The sequence below is a fragment of the Leptodactylus fuscus genome, chromosome 3 (assembly GCF_031893055.1).
Source record: "Leptodactylus fuscus isolate aLepFus1 chromosome 3, aLepFus1.hap2, whole genome shotgun sequence".
NCBI classification, from domain to species: domain Eukaryota; kingdom Metazoa; phylum Chordata; class Amphibia; order Anura; family Leptodactylidae; genus Leptodactylus; species Leptodactylus fuscus.
The window spans coordinates 148,284,479-148,294,497 of NC_134267.1; positions in this window are offsets into that span (position 1 = coordinate 148,284,479).

The window sequence follows — 10,019 nt, forward strand, 5'->3', positions numbered from 1 at the left end:
AGGAGGCGGAGTCTAAGATCGCTCCACACCAGTCTCCATTCAGGTCCGACCTTAGACTCCGCCTCCTCCGGCAGAGCCAGCGCTGATTGGCCGAATTCCGTACTCTGGCCAATCAGCACTGGCTAATGCATTGTATTGGCTTGATGAAGCAGTGCTGAATGTGTGTGCTTAGCACACACATTCAGCTCTACTTCATCGGGCTAATAGAATGCATTGGCCAGCGCTGATTGGCCGAATTCCGTACTCTGGCCAATCAGCACTGGCTAATGCATTGTATTGGCTTGATGAAGCAGTGCTGAATGTGTGTGCTTAGCACACACATTCAGCTCTACTTCATCGGGCTAATAGAATGCATTGGCCAATCAGCGCTGGCCAATGCATTCTATTAGCGTGAACTGAGTTTGCACAGGGGTTCTAGTGCACCCTCGGCTCTGCTACATCAGATTGCTACATCTGATGTAGCAGTGCCGAGTGTGCATCAGATGTGTAGTTGAGCAAAACTGACTCAGCACTGCTAAGTCTGCATTCGCATAGGAATGCATTGGCCAGCCTTCGGCCAATCAGCGCTGGCTCTGCCGGAGGAGGCGGAGTCTAAGGTCGGACCTGAATGGAGACTGGTGTGGAGCGATCTTAGACTCCGCCTCCTCCAGCAGAGCCAGCGCTGATTGGCCGAATTCCGTACTCTGGCCAATCAGCACTGGCTAATGCATTGTATTGGCTTGATGAAGCAGTGCTGAATGTGTGTGCTTAGCACACACATTCAGCTCTACTTCATCGGGCTAATAGAATGCATTGGCCAGCGCTGATTGGCCGAATTCCGTACTCTGGCCAATCAGCACTGGCTAATGCATTGTATTGGCTTGATGAAGCAGTGCTGAATGTGTGTGCTTAGCACACACATTCAGCTCTACTTCATCGGGCTAATAGAATGCATTGGCCAATCAGCGCTGGCCAATGCATTCTATTAGCGTGAACTGAGTTTGCACAGGGGTTCTAGTGCACCCTCGGCTCTGCTACATCAGATTGCTACATCTGATGTAGCAGTGCCGAGTGTGCATCAGATGTGTAGTTGAGCAAAACTGACTCAGCACTGCTAAGTCTGCATTCGCATAGGAATGCATTGGCCAGCCTTCGGCCAATCAGCGCTGGCTCTGCCGGAGGAGGCGGAGTCTAAGGTCGGACCTGAATGGAGACTGGTGTGGAGCTATCTTAGACTCCGCCTCCTCCAGCAGAGCCAGCGCTGATTGGTCGAGTTCCGTACTCTGGCCAATCAGCACTGGCCAATGCATTTCTATGGGGAAAAGTTAGCTTGCGAAAATCGCAAACTGACAGGGATTTCCATGAAATAAAGTGACTTTTATGCCCCCAGACATGCTTCCGCTGCTGTCCCAGTGTCATTCCAGGGTGTTGGTATCATTTCATGGGGTGTCATAGTGGACTTGGTGACCCTCCAGACACGAATTTGGGTTTCCCCCTTAACGAGTTTATGTTCCCCATAGACTATAATGGGGTTCGAAACCCATTCGAACACTCGAACAGTGAGCGGCTGTTCGAATCGAATTTCGAACCTCGAACATTTTAGTGTTCGCTCATCTCTAGTGTTTAGTTATTAAAATTTTGATAAAAATCAGACCCAAACCACTGGTAATATATAGTAAGAAATGAATATTGGACATAAAACATGATGTTAAAACTACACATTCACAAGGGCACAACTGGTTAAAACCCTTTTTGAGGGATCCATTACAATAGTGAGAGCAGAAAAGATTTTCTCAGGTTGGTAAACATATTTTTAAGAGTCCATTCAGCCCAAAAGTTTACCATTTGTATTACTGCTGCAAGACCAAATTATATATAATTCAGGTTTCTATGATGATCCAGGTTCAGTCTTATTGAATCAATGGGGATCCACATCTTTTGGCTGTAATATTCTATAAATGTTAAAATGTCAACATTGTCTGAATGGGTCCTAATGTATACTATTCCAAAAAGCCATATAACCAGCTCCAGGGTATAACCTTAAGAAGAAAGGTGATTCATGGCTAACTTGTTATCATTTATCTCCATACCATAGGTATGTTACTTCACTTTGATTTTGGCTGTGTTTAGACCTTGCGACAAAATGCTCAAATGTAGAAGCTCACATAACAAAGGTTTTAGCTAATTTATACAATTTTAAGTTAATATAGTACTAGATAGTCTTGAGAAGCTTGGCCATTCTGTATTATAACTCCTCAGTTCTTCAGCATCAGAAGTACTGTAAATTCTTCAGAATTTATTTCATAGAATCTTATACACAGAATACTATATGTGAAACATTTTGCCAGGAATACCAGCATGTTTTCCCATCTTGAAAGAACATTAGCAAGAACTATCACAAAAAAGACACAATTTGTTTAATTCATAAATCCCCTTGGGTATTCTACAGCAATTCACTGTCTACAATAATAATAATTCTCCATAGAATTGTTCTATTTTACTGAAGTTTTCACTTGCTGTAGTGTAATATTATAAAGACTTGAGTTTATTACTTTCAAATAGTAAAAATCGCTCTTATTCCAGAGCCCAGATATACGTAATTCTATTCTCTGCTGGTATAGATACAATATAAAGTGCCAGAAAGTCCTACTTTATATAATTATTCTCATTTATCAAGCATAAAGCTGGAAGTGTATATATCTATATGAATGCTATCTATGAACTTTATTGATATATATATACACTCACCGGCCACTTTATTAGGTACACATGTCCAACTGCTCGTTAATACTTAATTTCTAATCAGCCAATCACATGGCGGCAACTCAGTGCATTTAGGCATGTAGACATGGTCAAGACAATCTCCTGCAGTTCAAACCGAGCATCAGTATGGGGAAGAAAGGTGATTTGAGTGCCTTTGAACGTGGCATGGTTGTTGGTGCCAGAAGGGCTGGTCTGAGTATTTCAGAAACTGCTGATCTACTGGGATTTTCACGCACAACCATCTCTAGGGTTTACAGAGAATGGTCCGAAAAAGAAAAAACATCCAGTGAGCGGCAGTTCTGTGGGCGGAAATGCGTTGTTGATGCCAGAGGTCAGAGGAGAATGGCCAGACTGGTTCGAGCTGATAGAAAGGCAACAGTGACTCAAATAGCCACCCGTTACAACCAAGGTAGCCAGAAGAGCATCTCTGAACGCACAGTACGTCGAACTTTGAGGCAGTTGGGCTACAGCAGCAGAAGACCACACCGGGTGCCACTCCTTTCAGCTAAGAACAGGAAACTGAGGCTACAATTTGCACAAGCTCATCGAAATTGGACAATTGAAGATTGGAAAAATGTTGCCTGGTCTGATGAGTCTCGATTTCTGCTGCGACATTCAGATGGTAGGGTCAGAATTTGGCATCAACAACATGAAAGCATGGATCCATCCTGCCTTGTATCAACGGTTCAGGCTGGTGGTGGTGGTGCGATGGTGTGGGGAATATTTTCTTGGCACTCTTTGGGCCCCTTGGTACCAATTGAGCATCGTTGCAACGCCAAAGCCTACCTGAGTATTGTTGCTGACCATGTCCATCCCTTTATGACCACAATGTACCCAACATCTGATGGCTACTTTCAGCAGGATAATGCGCCATGTCATAAAGCTGGAATCATCTCGGACTGGTTTCTTGAACATGACAATGAGTTCACTGTACTCCAATGGCCTCCACAGTCACCAGATCTCAATCCAATAGAGCATCTTTGGGATGTGGTGGAACGGGAGATTCGCATCATGGATGTGCAGCCGACAAATCTGTGGCAACTGTGTGATGCCATCATGTCAATATGGACCAAAATCTCTGAGGAATGCTTCCAGCACCTTGTTGAATCTATGCCACGAAGAATTGAGGCAGTTCTGAAGGCAAAAGGGGGTCCAACCCGTTACTAGCATGGTGTACCTAATAAAGTGGCCGGTGAGTGTATATATATATATATATATATATATATATATATATATATATATATATATAATGTTACCACCAATATTTTTATATTTTATATTTTATTTTTAAATTCCTTTTTTTGTCATTATTGTAATATTTTTAAGGCCCCAAACTCCCCTGCCTGTCTCATTATAATACTGCCCAGGTTCCTTCCATGTCCAACTTTGTGTCCGGTTAAAAAAACCGAAGCATGACCGTATGAATATGATCTTACCTAGTGCAGTTGCCCAAATCTTTCTTTTTCTTATGGTATGCTCACACTGAGCTTTTTTCAGACAGAATCCACATCATAAAATGCCTCCCAATTCAACCATTTGTTTCAGAGTGATTCAGGAATAGATTTTTCCACCTGCTGATTTTTTCAGCTTAAAGCAGTTTGTGCAATGTATAGGTTGATAAGTGATCCCAAATACCTTTAGTGATTTCTGTGTTTCTCTGGAAGCCCCTGACATCTTCTGCATTTGTTTACATATGTATTTTCCTGCTCTGTTTCTCTACAACTACCCTGATGCCTTGAACTTTACTCAGAGCTGATCACAACACTTCCTTCTCTCACTCTCTCCCCCTCCCTGTTTCCCTAGCTAGCCTGCCCACTATTAGCCCTTCCTAACTAAATCAACCTGTCCCCACCCAATCATACTTACCTATCTTCCTGTTCTGATGCTGGCATGCAGGCATCTCTTCCCACTTTCACATGCCAGCATTCCACTATACTGACACACGTACTGAAGGAGGCAGTGCTTCTAGTAGCTGGCACAAGTGATGTTGCGGCTCTGCTCTGGAGTGGAAGCAAGAGATGAAGCTGGTGAGCAGAAATGATTGTGTGCCAGCTGCCCATCGCACTGCGCATGCCGGCATTCCAGCACCATCGCCCATGCGTGTGGGGGGCTGGCACAGATAAAGAAGAGGAGGTGAGGTGGCCTTCCAAAGATGATAAATAAAAATAATGTCTGAACCAGACAGGATGATTTTAAATATAATAAATATTTATTATAAAATACAATACAACAGTTGTCACATAAAATTAATATAAAGTAAAAAGGGAGTAACAACCCAAAAGAAATATATGAACCAGGTGGTGAGTGGCAATCATGTACTGATAAGGCATTAGGTAAAATAACCAGCTTGCTCTTGAGTTGAAGGAAGTAGAGATGAATCAGATGACTTATGAAAAATCTTTTCAAAAATGAGTTTCCGAGCAAATAGATGAAGATCTTTGATAGCATCAAAGGGATCAAGCCTGGAAGCAGGGGCAAAATTTAGACCAAGCATAAGAACCTCGGTTTGCTGAGGAGTAAGATGATGTTCAGAAAGGTTAATAATTTGCATATTATTAGAAGAACGATTACTTACCACTCCGCCGTTAGTAAAAGAAGGATTCTTTTTACGAGATCCCCCATCAGGGTTATCATTTTTCCTTTTAAATTGTCTTGTCTGATATTTGTCTCTTCCCCGAAAGGAACTGGATGAGTCTCCACCAGTGGAGTGCATAGATGATATTGAAGATGATCTGCTCCGAGATGGATTGCCATTAAACTTCCATTTATATACCCGATCTTGTTGAAAATCCAGAGTATCCCTCTGTAATTTTTTACTTTTGACCATCTGTATTTGTTTTTCAGCTGTATTAATAGAGTTTTGCCCCTTTTCTTTGATTCACTTCTCTAGTGCGTTTGCATTATACTTTTTTCCTTGGTCAGCAATTAATTATTATATTATATATAAAAGTTTTTATCCTGTCTTTAATCTTACATGTCCTTTTTTCACAGTGTCGATTATTTATAGGGATTATGGTTATACACTCGGTATTACACATGTATATTGAGTAGAGATGAGCGAACACTAAAATGTTCGAGGTTCGAAATTCGATTCGAACAGCCGCTCACTGTTCGAGTGTTCGAATGGGTTTCGAACCCCATTATAGTCTATGGGGAACATAAACTCGTTAAGGGGGAAACCCAAATTCGTGTCTGGAGGGTCACCAAGTCCACTATGACACCCCAGGAAATGATACCAACACCCTGGAATGACACTGGGACAGCAGGGGAAGCATGTCTAGGGGCATAAAAGTCACTTTATTTCATGGAAATCCCTGTCAGTTTGCGATTTTCGCAAGCTAACTTTTCCCCATAGAAATGCATTGGCCAGTGCTGATTGGCCAGAGTACGGAACTCGACCAATCAGCGCTGGCTCTGCTGGAGGAGGCGGAGTCTAAGATCGCTCCACACCAGTCTCCATTCAGGTCCGACCTTAGACTCCGCCTCCTCCGGCAGAGCCAGCGCTGATTGGCCAAAGGCTGGCCAATGCATTCCTATGCGAATGCAGAGACTTAGCAGTGCTGAGTCAGTTTTGCTCAACTACACATCTGATGCACACTCGGCACTGCTACATCAGATGTAGCAATCTGATGTAGCAGAGCCGAGGGTGCACTAGAACCCCTGTGCAAACTCAGTTCACGCTAATAGAATGCATAGGCCAGCGCTGATTGGCCAATGCATTCTATTAGCCCGATGAAGTAGAGCTGAATGTGTGTGCTAAGCACACACATTCAGCACTGCTTCATCACGCCAATACAATGCATTAGCCAGTGCTGATTGGCCAGAGTACGGAATTCGGCCAATCAGCGCTGGCTCTGCTGGAGGAGGCGGAGTCTAAGGTCGGACCTGAATGGAGACTGGTGTGGAGCGATCTTAGACTCCGCCTCCTCCAGCAGAGCCAGCGCTGATTGGCCGAATTCCGTACTCTGGCCAATCAGCGCTGGCCAATGCATTCTATTAGCCCGATGAAGTAGAGCTGAATGTGTGTGCTTAGCACACACATTCAGCTCTACTTCATCGGGCTAATAGAATGCATTGGCCAATCAGCGCTGGCCAATGCATTCTATTAGCTTGATGAAGCAGAGTGTGCACAAGGGTTCAAGCGCACCCTCGGCTCTGCTACATCAGAGCCGAGGGTGCGCTTGAACCCTTGTGCAGCCTCGGCTCTGCTACATCAGAGCCGAGGGTGCGCTTGAACCCTTGTGCACACTCTGCTTCATCAAGCTAATAGAATGCATTGGCCAGCACTGATTGGCCAGAGTACGGAATTCGGCCAATCAGCGCTGGCCAATGCATCCCTATGGGAAAAAGTTTATCTCACAAAAATCACAATTACACACCCGATAGAGCCCCAAAAAGTTATTTTTAATAACATTCCCCCCTAAATAAAGGTTATCCCTAGCTATCCCTGACTGTACAGCTATCCCTGTCTCATAGTCACAAAGTTCACATTCTCATATGACCCGGATTTGAAATCCACTATTCGTCTAAAATGGAGGTCACCTGATTTCGGCAGCCAATGACTTTTTCCAATTTTTTTCAATGCCCCCGGTGTCGTAGTTCCTGTCCCACCTCCCCTGCGCTGTTATTGGTGCAAAAAAGGCACCAGGGAAGGTGGGAGGGGAATCGAATTTTGGCGCACTTTACCACGCGGTGTTCGATTCGATTCGAACATGGCGCACACCCTGATATCCGATCGAACATGTGTTCGATAGAACACTGTTCGCTCATCTCTAATATTGAGTATTCATCTTCCTTTTCACATATAGATGCCTATGCATCTTTTATGTATATATTATTTATTTATTTATTTATATTATATAAAAAAAAAAATTTCATGTGAACCATCACTTTGCACTGCGCACCGGTTATTGCACTATTCATTTATTATTTATTTTCATTTATATTATGCGCATATTTATTATTTTCTGTAATCTGTGTGTATTTGTTTATGTTATGTCCATATGTACACTGTGCGTTTTTTCTGCTTTTTTGATGTTCATATGTGTGCGATGTCTCTTTGCCACTATTTAATTATCATCATATATATAAACTACATTTTTGGTATAATATGTCCTTTTGACATATTGTATATTATGATAAATTAGTTGGCATATGCAGCTGTTTGTATATTTCTCTGATCCTTGTGGCATTGAGGTTGTATTCCTCATCATTACGGTCCTTGCAATGTCTTCTTTTAACAGGGTTGTATTAGCGTACTTTCCCTGTATCCAGCGGCGCCGTTGACACTTACCATCGTAATGCGCGCATGCGCACTCTTTGTTCTTCGGCTTCCGTTCAGCTTAGACTTGATATTCTCAACTCTCGCGATATCCTTAGGGATTATCGTGCATGCGCACATTTTTATTTTCATTCGGTAACGCCGCTGACACCAATGATTGAGACGAATGAGAGGCCAATCAGTTATTTCGCCACACACTATATAAAGTTAGTTATGACAGGACTAAAACATCCCCTGACGAAGCCTGTGCGAGGTGAAACGCGCGTCGGGTGTCCAGGTCTTAGTGGGTAGGCATCGGCTACTTTTCACTTTCATTATCTACTCCTTGCTTGGTATTTTGTTTGGTCACATTTTAGTATTGACACTGGTGTATCTTATGTTATGTATTATTGTATTCTATTTGGGCATGTTGTAATATGTGTTTAGCACTACATACTTACTTTGCACTGTGTTTTTTCTTGTATCTTATCTAAACCACCACATTACCTTGCTTGGTTATTTTACCTAATGCCTTATCAGTACATGATTGCCACTCACCACCTGGTTCATATATTTCTTTTGGGTTGTTACTCCCTTTTTACTTTATATTAATTTTATGTGACAACTGTTGTTGTATTGTATTTTATAATAAATATTTATTATATTTAAAATCATCCTGTCTGGTTCAGACATTATTTTTTATTAATCTATATTGGATGTTTATTTACTTTTAAGCCTTTTTTTTGCATATGTTGTTGTTTTGTCTTCCAAAGATGATGTATCGGGTCAGAATCTCACAAAAGGAAATGATGAGTACAATATGGCTGGGGGGAAGGTCCTTTATACTAACATAATGGGTCAGGATTACACCAGGAACCTGCTACGTCAGTGGTATATGTACAGTAGGTCACTGGTGCGTATGCGTTTCCGTGGCTATTTTCATCAGACTTGGTGAGCTGTTTCGATTTTTGTTTTTTTGTTTGTAGGAATAAAAATATTGTTTCTAATATCCAGGTCTTTTTATGTTATCATACACGGCCAGGTATATATAATATAAATAAAAATTTCATTAGAAGGACATTTCTATCCCTGCTGAGCTGGCAAAAATTTACAAATTTGGAACCCTTGTAGATGTTTGGGTAAGAAGAAAAAGGATTTGTCCTAAGGAAAAATATTTTATTACAAAATCATTATTGTCTTGATCTTCCTCCCTACTGTAAACAAGTTCACTAAGGAAAAAGGCTTTCGGGGTTAAATAAATGCAAGTCTCAGCTGTGAACATGTCATGTCATTTATCTTTAACATAACAGGAACGGTAAAACTGCCACAGTGTAATAGCCTGGCACTCGCCATCCCTTACTGGCAACTATAAACCTCCAAACCTTCCATAGGGTACAATTTCATCTAGGTGATTTTCTTAACTGCTGTTTAACCCATAATAGGCAGTGATCCTATACTAAGAAATGTGCAAGCCTTTATTAAGAGTCTATTATCATAATGCATTATTTATTAGTAAATATATTATGTGCTAATTTCACATTTATTTTCATTAATTAAGTGTAAGTATGTAGATGAGATGTAGATAAAAATTGAAGTGTTTTATTATTCTTTTTATGTTGTAGTTATTGATTGTAATTGGGACATTATCACACAAGTCCTTCATGGATTGTCCTTAAAACAGCAGCAGGGAAAGTAATTGACTGCTTAGGGTAAAGGCCTCACGTAGCGGGCGAATCAAAAAAGCGCTGTGAGAAAATCCACAGTGGCAACGCGTCGGAAAAGGTACTTATACTAAGAAAAATCTGCAATAAAAACACAGTTTTTCTGCTACGTGTGGTCTTAGTCTTAAGCTGTTAAAACATAACAAGATTTATATATATATTCAGTATCTCTGTGATCATACTGACCTGCAGAAAAAGATAATGTGTTATTTTTACTGCAAAGTGCTGTAAGAACAAAACCTACAAGAAAATGGCATAGCGCACACTATTCTGAACTTTTTCAGCTTCCCAGTATA